At 36.7% G+C, this 14,902-nt stretch overlaps 1 protein-coding gene across 2 annotated transcripts in view; it reads right to left on the minus strand.

The window, feature by feature from the left end:
- LOC127430255 (apoptosis-inducing factor 3-like) overlaps nt 1-12,889 on the minus strand; it is a 62,622-nt gene extending 49,733 nt beyond the window's left edge. For both annotated transcript variants that reach the window (XM_051679947.1, XM_051679938.1), the window contains exon 1: nt 12,625-12,889. The gene's annotated coding sequence lies outside the window, so the exon portion shown is untranslated. The remainder of the gene's footprint in view (nt 1-12,624) is intronic.
- Nucleotides 12,890-14,902: the final 2,013 nt, after the last annotated feature.

The raw sequence follows: 14,902 nt of genomic DNA on the forward strand, positions 1-14,902 counted from the left end.
TTGTTAGGAGATGATCAACGTAGTTCGCTTCACCTGTCACCTGGTCATAATGATTTGGCTCATTGTTTTATATAAATATATATATTATTTTATTTAAAGTAATTTAATCTTATTTAGATATTTCTAAGTTGTGTATAATACTGAACAAAATGTGTGAGAAAATGCATGTGTGCAAAGAATACAAGTGTGTTTACATTCAGTATGCATGTGCACGCATCTTAAACACAACAACCCTAATTGCTCTTGATTTTCCACTCAAAAACTTATTCCAGAGTTAACCATTACCTGACATCTCTACTAACTTTACTTTCACCAAGACTTCCGAAGTGCTTGTTTCACAGCCTTCAAAGTACTCCCAGATTATCTTCAATGTTTTTTTGTTTTCTTTTTTGGAGTATGAAACTGACTTCAGAATGAAAATCCCTGATTTCAGCTTGATATAAGATGAGCTTATTTAGCTTCAGCATCTTTTCAGTGTCTCTGCTCAAGAGTCACTTGATATTCACATCACACACAAAGGTCTGTGAAGTGGCGAGTAAAAAACAAAAGTTTGCCTTGATTAAGGGCAGGAAATGTTCCACAAACAAAACGGGAACTGAAGCACCAACATTTGGGAACCTTTAAAGCCCAAGTATTACTTGCTGCTAAATTAAAAAGATTGATTGATGATCTGTTAGTTTTGGTGCACATTTAAACCATAGCTAAAATGATAATTAATAGGTGAAATATTATTAAAGTGGAACAGAAATAATTCTGTTACTCTCTTAACACTAAACTCTCCTCTCATTCTTCTCCATTCCTTTATTAGAGGAGATTTCAACCGCAGTACATTGCTTATAGACACAACAGAATGAAAAATACATCCTCTTAAAAAGCCCAAAAGCATCTTACCAAAAAGGAGTGCCTGTAAAAAAAAACAGTTAAAACAGGCCCCCTCCCTCGTCCTGTTGGCAGAAAATAACCATTTCTGATATTCCTGAAGAATTTATGAAAATCTCCATAGCAACTGTGAATCTGTCCATAGAAGCTCTGCACAAAGCATTGTGGTTTATGGGTTTAATAAAAATTATTTTACTTTTCTCTCTCTCTCATTTTCAACCCTCTGTCCCTCCTTTTTACTAAATAATCATATCCATTACACTTAACATAATTTACCATATCTCACTTAAACAGAAATCTTATTAAAAGCAGTAAACTGCTCCACTAATAGTCTACTTGGGTGAATCTCACGACAACATTTCACATTTCACTTCAAAATCAATAGAAAAAAAAAATACAAATAAAATTGATACATAAAGAAAATAAACCCTTTTTTAGGACAACTAAGATTATTATTATTATTATTATAATTATTTTTTATTTTTTTTTTGCCATGATCACATAATTTTCATAACAATTACTGCAAGTACATTTCCCCAAAAACTCATTGTAATGCATAACTGAGTAAATATTTATTTATATAGTACCTTTTAAAAGCAGTGTTTACAAAGTGTTGAATAGAAATCATAAAAATCAAATTTTTATTATAATTTACACTATTTTCAATAATGATTTCATTACTGAAATATGGTTTTATTTACTCTATTACAGTTAAAAAAAATATTGCAATACCAGGATTTTTGTTTTGTTTTGTTTATTTAAATATTTACTTATTTTATTTTAACCCATTTTAAATATTTAATTATTTCAGCATAAAGGTTGTGCAACATATACTACCATGATGACAATTGTAATAATATATAGTTTTGTATATGATAATTGTTCTCATATAACAATGTGTTTTCCATTGTATTTTTCCTGAATTCCATGTTTTAAAGTTTAATTGAATTATGTAATCAAAAAATGGTCTAATCAAATAGAATTTGAATCAAATGAAAACATAAAAATTGCTTTTCAACATACCATTGCATTATTTTTATCAACTGAAGTGCATCTATGCAGATCTTTACAGCACAATCCAAAACACAGCATTGGAATTTTGTATTTTCTTTTATTTTTATTATTGTCAAATACAGTGCTGCACAGCAGAGCATTTAGGCATTAAGGCACGGACACATTTTACTTCACTCTGCAAAATTCCACATGCGAAATACAGTCATTACAATCAGAATCTTGGTTTGGCAGTGACCTCTGTGAGGGTGGTGTTTTGTACACAGCTACACTGAATATTCACAATGGACAAGAATATCATTTAAGCGGCGAGCAAGTTTCTTTTTAACATCACTCTCATAGAGTATAAAGTGTAGCATTAAAAAGAGGCTGCTTGGAAATTAGTTATTTTGCTGGTAAATGTGAATATGCCTTTAACCTCCTGAGACCCAAGCGTGACTGCTGTGTGCATTTTCCTTTCCCCTTTTTAATTTGTAACTAGTAGCCGCTAAGAAACACACACACACAAAAAAATCAGACCAAATCGTTTTCCTAAAAATGTATGTCCACATACGGTATGTGGACAGTGGGACTAAGTTGTGGAATTTTAAATAATACCAAGCTATAAAAGTCAGATTTTTTTATCAAATTGTATGTTGTGTTTCCAGGAGTGTTGGTTATTCATGTTTTTGAGACATTACAGACATTACATCAGATAATATCATAAATAATTCTGATTCAAAGTATTGGCCAGCATCCTCCAATCACTGGGAACATGTTAAAATATAATTACACATTATAAATTCTGAATCTTAAGTACTGATTTACATTGTCCCATGTCTGCCAAACACATTGATTGGTCCAAACATCATCTGCAGCCTGAAACTTAACTTCAGATAGGAAGTTTGGACTGAATGCGCTTAGCTACATAAAGAGCTATAGGATGCTCCCTTGCTCCCTATTTAGTGAATGACTTAACCTCCAGTGTGCTATCTGTCTACAATGATCTCAGAACAGTTTGAAACGCACCTTATTTTCATCCTAACTCCGTATACAGCCTCTGAAAGCAACATTTTCGAGCTTTTGGATGCATCCATTAATTCTCAGTTTGATAATGCACAGTGAATATAGGATATTTTAACTGAAACTGAGCATACAGTCCACATTCATGGTCATTGTGTTTCGCAATAAATCGCTAACATTTTTAAAATGGGATATCGAATGAAACTAGAGACTCTTTTGACTCAAACAGGTTTCAATGTAAAAACCTAATTAGGTTTCTTACAAGATGTAGTTTTGTTGGCGTTTTAACCAAACACAAACTCTGCTGTGATCGATGCCATGTTGTTTGGTCACATGACTCCGTATGTCAAATATTTACCCCTTTACTGATATCACAGAGTCTCCTGAACTGAGATCAGTGGGTTTATATTAAATTAAATTATGCGTTGCATATAGCAAAGCCAAAATACAACATCCACGCATGTGGACGCGGGGTCGCACAAGGTTTAATGAATGGGTTGATGAAAACTTTTATTCAGAACAACAGTACTCATTCTTGTGAGATATTGCTTAAATATGATGTGATTTTAATGATATATTATTATTATTATTTATTATTGCTATATTGAATATTACATTTCACTAATACTATACAGTAGTAATATATTTCTGTCAATTTCACGCGTCTAGTTAAATTGAGCTTTTATTTTGGTGGAAAACCGAATGAAGCACTTTCAGTTTGTATGTTTTTGATGACAGCTTCTCCCCTCCAGATAATTAAAATGCGAAATGCTTTGATTTAATTATATAAAATTGTATATTATTAAATATAAAGTCTGCATGTGCTGCGCGCTTCACAGTGAATACAGTACGTGCTCTGCTGCTCTTTGTCTTCTTCATACACACACAGAGTGCCGTGTGTAAGAGTGGCCGGCTTCAAACATTCATTTTGAAGCGTGCACCACATGCAGACTGTATTTTGTTAAATCCCAGCCTTTTGTGCTTTAATCATCACACTAGGACATATCACAATTTTAATTTGATTAATTGTGCATTCATACATTCATTTTATCCCAAATATGTCAAATTCCGTTGACATAATTTTATGGTTATGCTTTAAATTTGATGGTTAATTCTATTCTTATTACTGGATTCCGTGATTCCTTCTGTATTTTCCGCATTGCGGAAATCATATGGACCCAGGAGCCTTAATTGTTGTCACAATGCAAAAAAATAAAAATAACTTATGGTCCTAAAAAAGGCATTATTTTTGCACAATTAAAATTCTTGCTTCTTTCTTGTGATTTTGGGGTGAAATATGATCTAGGCATGTTATTTAGCTTTAACTAATATACTAACTTACTATTTGTGTGTCACAATACTCCTTACTAATTAGTACTCCTAACTTATTTTTCCCTAAAGTAGGTTAATCAGACCTTCAGCCTCCACAGCACTTCATGCAGGTCTCCCTCTCGTTTCCTGTTAGTTCAGTCCTAAAACTGGGCAAAAAGTTGTTGTGGTAAACAGGCTGTCTCAACTGGTTTCGGTGGGAACAAACTTGCAGGATCCTGCTATAGAGTAACAGAGGAAAGCAAAACATTTGGAAGAACTGCTATTTCAAAAGTGTGAAATTGGGAACAAGTGCCCAATAAGTGGGGATACTTGGGATTTTAATAATTCCTGTTTTCTGTAGCATATGGGTAATGTACAGTATAGGGCAAAAGAGCCAGTGCATTATTTCCACATCTTAAATCCTAAAACAAAAATCACAAACGAGATCCACTTTATATCTCAGTTGTTTCTCCTAGACAGCAATGAGTTCAAATTGAGGGCAAATGGAGACTTTGACTGAAAGTGTAAACAGTTCTCAGATTGGCCAATGAACCAAATTCTACACTCAAAACACAGAGATTTCAATATGCTTTTGAAGACCAAATTATCTGCATATAATGATGCTATTTATAGGCCTATTTAGAACTATTTAGTTGTATAGCTCTAAACTCCTGCTGGGTAGTTAACATTAAATACTTTTGGGAAGCTGACATGTCCTGCAGTATGATATGCTATACTTCATCTAAAACTATTTTAAACAGCATTTTGTTCATTCTTTTTTCATTTTTATGCATGCATTTTTATAACCTCATATTAATAAAGAGACTACATGGAATATTTGTAATTGATCACACAAGATCACACAAAAGTAATTCATAAAACCACAGGATCATTTTGGTGTAAATGAAGGCAAAATTTGAATAAAAATAGTGGAAAAACTAGAAAAAAGAAATAGTGGCCTAAAATATACACTTTTTCTTATAGATTATAAATGTTTACATTTTTAACATAAATATTCATTTTCATAAACAAAAACATCTAAGACAAAGCCGAGACTTACATGACACATAAATGAAAACTCCATCTCAAGTCTCAAGAGCTATGAAAGAGTAACTTTTGAGCAATAAAATGTCCCTATGAGAATGTTCAGGTTTCTCATACTGTTCCCATCTTTACAGTGCAAACTGGTTTGACAGTTGCTGCTCTCCTTACCATACTCACAACTCTGCAGTGTAACAGCAAAGCTGGCCAGCAATTTGAACCCATTAAATTGTATTAAACTAGTAACTCAGTTCCAAAGATATAGCCTGCAAAAGCATTTTCTCTCTTGCCGAAAGCCTTAGGGAGACAATCTGCACTCACTGATTGCGCTGCTCTTATCCACATAAGCACTATATGACAGGCACAACACAATCACCTACTGTATAATCACTCCTCGCTGTCAGCCATCCTTCTGTTCTTCTGCCAAGAAGTGAAAATCAACTCCTAATTGTCGTCCAACAAAATTGGTTTTGAGAGAATACTTCCCTGGACCTGCAAGGTTGTTCCCTTCCCACACCCACAACCCCCCCCCCCCACACACACACACACACACACACGCCAACACACACACATAAGGATGGTTTATCATCTGGACTCTGGCTGACATGTGAGCGTCAAGTTTTCTCAATAGCACTTTAGAATAATTTTCATTAAGAAGAACATTGTGACATTTGTTCATGATAGAATGTTCATTCAAATAGGTAGTAATGCAATGAAAATGTAAGACAATTAAATGTGATTTCTGGTCAACAACTACGTTACCCTGAAGGGAAACAATCCACAATTCAGAGCATTTCAGCCAATAAAGCTTGTCAAACGAGCTCTGCAGCAACCAACCACACCCGAGTCAGTCTCCCTACACTTTCAAACTATTTATATTTGCATTCAGTATATCAGATTTTTTTAAATAAAATGTAAATATATTGTTTCTGTACTTACAATCAACAACTTTAAATCAATATTAAATCCATTTTTAATTTAATTAAGTCATTCGCAGTGTTTAATGGGATTGTAGTTTATGCAGACTGATCTCACAGTGAAATCGGAAACAGTAGGTTGACTTCTCTTTATCTGAAATCGGTTTGTACTTACCGAAATTCGAAACATTGCCCCCAGGGGCCAAATCAGTAGTTAGGCATATGGACACAGGTGAGCTCCATTTTCCAGGCATAAATGTCCAAGGAGGGACATTGTTTTCAGCTATACAGGATGTAATACAGAGAAGAGGAATACATGTTTTATAAATTGTACCCGCCCCCCCCCTCCCCCCCCCCCCCCCAACTTAAACACCACACCTAAACATAACCAACAGTGGAATAAAAATGTAATGTTAGAGGAGAAAATGCAACCTCTGAATCGCACTCATCACTGATTATGCAAACACAATTACTTCCTGGTTTCACAGCGGGATGCGAAACCCAGGTCTTCCACGCTGCTGATGCAACGTGCTTCTGGGTGCACCACAGGGGAAAGCAATTGCAACAGAGCCGATGCAAACATATCAGACAGGAGATGGCACTTGTCGGTGAGTTGGCATAATGTCACCGATCCTAGGGTACCAGAAGTAGGGAAACAACATGCCGTCTTTCTGTGTGATCATGTTGGTTTATGCCTTCATGAAAGATGTTAAGTACACACTCTTGTACCTTTATATTTTTGTACGATTTTTCTAGAATTTGTTTGCTTCAAATTAAAGGGTGTGTCTCAATCAGCTCCCTAGTTCAGTAGTCAAGGCACTGATCAGGGAGTCGGCCATTTTAAGGGTTGTCTTAATCGCTAAATCGTTCCAGTACACTGAAACGTTTGCTCCTTAAAATAAATCCCTCAAAGCACCGTAAAAACCAGGGAGCATTGTTGCTCTAGGAACTATGTTCCCTTACCGGAAATGTCATCATGTCTTCTGCAGTCTCTCAAGTCGTTAGAAGATGAGCACAGGTGTAAATATATGATGTCAAAGCATTATTTTCTCTTTAAAATAATTTTTTGTAATGTCGTTCATCCATGATGACCATGAAAGGGAAACAAACCTTGAAATATTAGAATTGTTAAAAGTAGGTTCAAAATAGACTCCTTTATATTAGTATTTCTTTATTAAATGTAATTTATCTTTCATAATAACACTGTACGTTTGAATATCTTCAACGAACATTAACAATAGTGTTATTTAAACAGTGATGGTGATGATTAAAGTAATAACAGCTGCGCTTGAATGCGCGAGTTTGAAATGGTGTGATTCACCTCGGAGCTGGTTGGTTCAAACTCACATTTCCCATATGTGCATCAAGGCTCAATCACTAACTGCTAGCTCACAGCTCCGACCTGTTCATCCTTTTTTGCCTTTTCCACGAAGTTTACATGCAACACTGCTTTAGAATTTGGCCAAAAAAGGTAGAAGGCTGCCTTAAAGTGCTTACTACTACTGTTATAGAACAGAGCAACGGCACCTTAAAAAATACCCCAATAAATTTGAATTAATTAAAACCCTTTTGTCATACCCAGACCCATGATTTGATATTTTTCCATTATATTAAGTCTAAACTTGACTGGCGGTCCAAGATATTATATAACGTTCATTGACCAATAAGTTAAAATTCCTTGAGGTCAACTGGACACACAAAGAGTGGACAGCAGAGTCAAAGCAAAGCAATGAGCAGATCTTAGATGTTATCTTGCCCACAACAGTCCCCAAGGAAAAAAGTGGCTTCTTAGTTAAACATTAGGTCACTTGCCCTGATCTAAAGAAGATAAAGAGTAGCCTGATCGAAGGAAGATAAATCAGCATGTGAACACTTACAACAAGGCGGAACTGCACTTAATGTTTGACAGTCTCCACCCTGTTTCCATTTGCTGTTCTTTCTCTCTAGTTAAGAATGAAGCAACAGGGCAGCCACTGGTTGCATTGCAGCTCAGCTGTTTGGTCAACATGTTGGAGGAATACAGGCATAGCATCAGGGTATTATTTGATTGTTTATACCAGAACATGCTCTGAGCATTTGCATGTACCTTCAGTCAGGGGTGCCTTGTCCTACTTTGTACAGTAAGCAGTTTCTGTATTTAGTTTGAATGGGTTGTAGTTGACACTTGCAAACAACATCAACGTGTTTTTTCTTGGATAAACCAAGTAATGAAACAGCATATTGATAGCTCCTGCTATTAATTTATGATATGTTCTGATATATTCTGAATATTATTATTGATACCTCCTGATTCATTGCATCTTAATACTTTAGTAGATCTAATTTTTTTTAATTAATTTTTTTATTATTATTATTTCTGGCCAGTTGGCCATCTCTTCCATGGAAACGTGTTGCATCTTGCTTTAATGTACAAGTATGCTTGCACAACTAGTTGCAATAAAATATTTTTGTCTTGTGCAATTAACGATAATAGAATCATGAACCATGTTTCTGAGGCGTCAACTCGTAGGAAAAAAAAATGACAAATTATCTCATATGTTTCTTTATGGCAGCAATGAGATAAGCAGAGAGGAAATACAGTAGATGGTTTTGCAAGGTCTACTGCTTCACAAATTTTTCTCTTGAGAAAAAGACACGAGTATTCTTACAAGTATGTCTTCTAGAATTTCAGTGATCTCTATAATGTCACAAACTGTGATCAGATTTGCCATGATCCCAAAGCAATCAAAAGTGAAATTTCAATTTGAACTCCAACTTTTTAATAAAAAAATGACCAAATGAACTGAGTTATGCTTTCCATATTAATTGTACAGCTCTGTACTTTTATGGTAACAATTTACAATGAGGTATCATTTGTTAATAAAGCAATATCACACAAGCAAGAGGGCTGTATGGTCCTACATCAGCATGCCTGTAATTTGGCCGCAGGCCGAGTGCCGCATGTAATCACAGCCATGCTGATTTAAGGCTATACAGCACAATTGCGTGTGTGATATTGCTTTTATGCAACAGTTCAAAGAACAATTAAATAAAAAAATGAGGAAAAACTAAGGATTGTCTGTCTGTCACAAAAAATTGCATTTGAGCATGGAACTACTTTCTTACCCCACAGATCAGGATCTGCCGTTGCTAGTTCAAAAGATGCACACAACCCTCCGTTACTAATTCAAAAACGTCACTTTAGAACTAGTAACGACGGCTTGGGCTGTTTTTAACAAGTTATTGGAGAAACAAGGAGGTGTGTGTTTGTGTGTGTGTGTGTGTGTGTGTGTGTGTGTGTTTGAGAGATAAACAGAGAGAAAGAGAGCGATTGAGCTTGTGTGATTACCAGTGTCTGTTGCGACTCCCAAGCAGTAGTGTAGTGTTAGTCAGCTTGCCGAAGATAATGGGAATTCTGGACAAATACATCCTATTTTCTCTGTGTAAAAATAGCCATCTAAGTGGGGGTCCCCCCTGAGTACTTAACGGGAGCCTATATCTGGTGCGCAAGAGTCATTCACTAAAGAAATCTTTCTCTTCTCCACCATGTTGATTACATCTCCTCACAACGTGGAAAGGTAAGCGCCTTGAGTATGTTTTTGATTACTCCATCTGTTGTGTATCTCAGCTGTAAAACGCCTTAATGCTAAAGCTGTTAGTTTAACTGTATTTTCCAGCTGTAATGTAGTAGTAATCCGAGTGATCATGAAGTGAGAGACAATGCCGATGACTTCAAAGAAATCGCTGGCTGACTGACATGCGCTGACTCAATGCACATCAAACTTTACTGGCTCATAACTCATAAAAGTTGTCTTTTGTCACCATCTGCCGACTAAAATCTTTAATGTCACACAGAAAAATTAAAATATAAACATCTAGATTTTTTACACATTTGCGCTGTTCTTACACTTTAGCCACGAGCACAAGCAGAGTGATACAAACAGTGAAGCGTCAGAGCACTGATGGTGTGAGACATTAGTACTCATGGAACGTCTCTCATCCAATCAGATTCGAGGACCGGAACTAACTGTTGCATAACATTAGTTAACTACATTAATGAACATGAACTCAAATGAACAATACTTGTACGACATTCATTAATCTTGTTTAATGTTAATTTCAACAAATAGTGACATATTTTCTAAATTAAAAGTTATATATATTAACATTAGTTAATGCACTATGAACTAACATGAACTAACAATAAACAAATGTATTTTTATAAACTAACATTTACAAAGATTAATAAAAGCTGTAAAAAGTATATTGTTCTTCGTTAGTTCATGATACCAAATGCATTAACTAATGTTAACGAATGGAACCTTATTGTAAAGTGTTACTACTTTTACAGTATGTCAACAGCTGTTTCATTTGTGTCAGTTTTTATATCTCGCATGGAGCATCGTAGACCAATTTGATACTTAAATGAGACATAATTGAGAACTCCATTAAAGTCTCCTGAGCTACCTCTGAGCAATAAAATGTTCCCATACTAAAAAAGCAGTCTTGAGTTGTAGTGCAATGGAAAGAGGCTTTTGCTTGACTTTAGTTTATCGCTCCGAGCTGCCACAGGATTATTACAGTGCAAATGAAATTCAAATGTTGGCTTACAGCGGGGGCCTGGGTAGCTCAGTGGTAAAATATGCTGGCTACCACCCCTGGAGTTCGCTAGTTTGCTACTTCGAACCCCAGGGCGTGCTGAGTGACTCCAGCCAGGTCTCGTAAGCAACCAAATTGGCCCGGTTGCTAGGGAGGGTAGAGTCACATGGGGTAACCTCCTTGTGGTCGCTATAATGTGGTTTGTTCTTGGTGGGGCGCATGGTGAATTGAGCGTTGTTGCCGCGGTGGATGGCGTGAAGCCTCCACATGCGCTATGTCTCCGTGGCAACGCGCTCAACAAGCCACGTGATAAGATGCACGGGTTGACTGTCTCAGACACGGAGGCAACTGGGATTCGTCCTCTACCACCCGGACTGAGGCGAATCACTATGCGACCACGAGGACTTAGAGTGCATTGGGAATTGGGCATTCCAAATTGGGAGAAAAAGGGGAAAAATCCCCCCCCCAAAAAATAAAAAATAAAAATAAAAAAATGTTGGCTTACAGCTAATCAGATTCCTCATTAAGAGGTCTGCAAGAAAGATACAATCAAATATCTTGACTTTAGTGCCTATCTATCCTCTTTATTCCCCTTTTGTTGAAGGCATTTCGCTCAAAAATTCCTACATCTTTTAATATTTGATGTGCTATACCTGCTCCATGAGTTAAGTTGGAGGCAGCGTGACTCAGTGCAAGTATTTTTCATAATCATGAGTTCACTAGAGTTCATTGTTGATCTGATTGTGGAATTTAGACGCTAACCTTTAGTACGTGGCGGGTTAAGGCACATACTCATGATTCTTGCACATACTCATGATTCTTCATGTTATTTACACATTCACCTCACCCCTGAAGGAAAAGGTTGTTTGAACTATTTGATCATATTTTAGTTGTAACTTATAAAATGATGCTTTTATGCAAAACACTAGGCAGAATACAGACTCATTGCAATTCAGGTTCTTTTTTCTAACTGATAAGATTTTTACATCAAGATATTGCTACTTCTACTGTACAGCAATATTTATATCCCCTTCACATCTTCAATACTTACTCATTTTTAATGTGTCCTTTAAAAGGTAAAAATCAATATAGGGTATAGAAATAGAGATATGGACAGGATTCACACATTTTGATCAATGAATTTCCATGATTTTTCCTATTAATTTTATAAAAGTAAAAATAAAAATTGACAAAGACTGCAATCACAAAGAGCAATTTCTCTCAATGAAATCTAGATTTTAAAGCTGGACTAGACTAACTAGACTAGAAAAAATCTAAAACTGGAAACATTTACATTGACAACAGAAATATCCATGATTTTCCCAGATGTTTTTTTAATAGATCAGTTTTATAAAGATTGCACTCACAAAGAGCAAATTACAGCCAAAAAAAAATATTATAGTGTAACTATAAAGTTTTTATATTGATAACAGAAATTTCCATGACTTTTTAAGATTCCCATAATTTTTCCAGGCCTGGAAATCATAATTCTTTAAAATTCACTGATATTTCCAGGTTTTCCATGACTGTGGGAACCCTGAATGGGGGAGTCATAAAGTAAAAATTTAAGATGACATAGACGGACAGAACTTAAGTTTAGTTAAATTCATCCATCATCTGGGATAGAGAGAGATCCTAATGCCCAATTATATTCCAACACTGGAATTCTGCACCACTCCACTTTATTTGACCAAACAGCTGCCCGGTACAAAATTCAACCTCAGATTTCACATGTAGCCTACTGAGCATTTATCTTATCTGGCTGCAGAAGTTCCTTCAATCTGATAAACGATAGCTCCATGTGCTGTCTATACGACCATCACTAACAGATTACAATCTGTATTGCATAACATTCCCAAACTGAGAGTTAATAATCTCTACTCACCTTGTCGGGTCTAAATCAGGTGAGCTGAAGTTTGTCTGCTCAGAGTTTTCTGCATAAGTCCAGAGGTGATGAGCCAGGTGTCATTTTGCTGTATGTATCCGTTCTGATCGTTATCTCCGGAACTGGATTCCCGTTATTCCCCTTCCCTTAAGAGAATTGCCTCCTCCTAACGCATTTACTGCAGTAGCCCAAGATCAAGGCACAGTCCCCCCACCACACACACACACAAACACACACACACACACACACACACACACACACTATAAGTAGTACTAGGCAGAAAGCAGAGGCGTTTGTAAGAATTTCTCTCTCTCTCTCTCTCTCTCTCTCTCAGATTTTGCAGCAGCGGGACTCTTGCCAGTAACTCAGCTGTATGCAGTATTGATGGAGTTGCCCAGGGATGCTAACACAGCATGAATTTTCCCAACGCTCCAGTTTCCCTTTTGCTCTGTACACACCCCCTCAACCTCCTCTTCTCATTTTCTCACTCTCCCTAACCAATCAGTCTTTTATCTCCTCCTTTTAGCTGAACACTAACAAATCACATAGTTTCCCTGAATTATTTCATTGTCTTTCATTTTATTTAGTTAGTTCTCTCTAAAACATAGCCGTGGGAAAGATTTTTGAACAGGGGGTGCTGCCGACGGGGGTAGGGGGGGATTAGTAATTTAAAGCAGCATTTAAAATTGCACCCCATAACACTATTAAACTGCTATAACATTGACAAGAGCGTGTCAGTCAAATATACGCACTCCAATTATTCACACATTTCAAAAAATGTATAACATGTATTGAAACATTTATACAAATATCAGATTTAAATGTTAAAAACGTAACTCCCAAAATAATAGCACTTAAAGATTATTTATATTAAAGGAGCATCATGTAACATTGACATCAAGCATTTAAAATGGGTACTGCAGTCCAAATTCAAAATATTGGAGAGAGTTGAGTCCCCCGCCCCCTCCTCCCCAGACTCCAAGCTCTCGCGGGTTGCCGGGTTGAGGACACGCAACAGGAATGAGCAAACTGACAATGGCAAGCATTGTAAGTTGATCAGCTAATGTATACGTTTGCAATGTTTTTATTGTTTGCAAATTATAACCAGCTCAAGTGGAATTCTTTGTAATTTTTTTTATTTATTTTCTCCCCTTTTTCTCCCCAGTTTGGAATGCCCAATTCCCAATGTGCTCTAAGTCCTCGTGGTGGCGTAGTGACTCGCCTCAATCCAGGTGGCGGAGGACGAATCTCAGTTGCCTCCACGTCTGAGACCGTCAATCCACGTCTTATCACGTGGCTTGTTGAGCGCGTTACCGCGGAGACATAGCACGTGTGGAGGCTTCATGCTATGCTCCGCGGCATCCACGCACAACTCACCACGCGCCCCACCGAGAGCGAGAACCACATTATAGCGACCACGAGGAGGTTACCCCATGTGACTCTACCCTCCCTAGCAACCGGGCCAATTTGGTTGCTTAGGAGGCCTGGCTAGAGTCACTCAGCATGCCCTGGATTCGAACTTGCAACTCCAGGGGTGGTAGTTAGCGTCTTTGCTGAGCTACCCAGGCCCCCCACACATGTGGATTTTTTTATAACCCTGTCAATGTTAGCTAGATGTATTGTTGGCTTCCATGGCTGCAGCGCGCTGTGTTTGCCCGCTAACTTGTTTCAAATCTGGCAACCCGGGGTGTCGAAATACTATTGGGAAATGGGCAGTGGGCTGGATCACACAGGTGAAAACACAAACAGAAATTCCGGCCCAGAACAGACATTTCAAAGTAGAATATACTGGATGTAGCATTGTTTTTGGAGAAGCCAGTATTTCAACTTAGCATGTTTCCTAAATCTCTGATAACATATTATAATAATTTTATTATATTTAGTTTTAGGAACTGTAACTCAAATCCATGTTTTAGACCTTTGCAAAGCAGCACGTAATTAGGACAACAACATTCACAACGCCTTCTGACTGGCACAGAACTTCGTTCAAGTTCACCTGACTATTTGCTGCATTATTTGTGCAGATATAAGTTGTAATATTGTGTTTTAGTTGTGGATATAGCTGATTTAAAAAATTATTAGTGCACTGTTATACTGTTACCAAAATAATCTTCTTTTTCTTGTCGTCCTCATTATTGTTGATGAAATAATAATACCCTTTAACATTTTTGTCATTTTTTCGTTAACGAAATTAACACAGAATAGGATGATTTTTAAATAACATTAGACTGATGACGCCGCTTAAGGCAAGGTTCAGCTAATGAAATTCTTTAATGCA

The sequence above is a fragment of the Myxocyprinus asiaticus genome, chromosome 3, assembly GCF_019703515.2.
Source record: "Myxocyprinus asiaticus isolate MX2 ecotype Aquarium Trade chromosome 3, UBuf_Myxa_2, whole genome shotgun sequence".
Taxonomy (NCBI): domain Eukaryota; kingdom Metazoa; phylum Chordata; class Actinopteri; order Cypriniformes; family Catostomidae; genus Myxocyprinus; species Myxocyprinus asiaticus.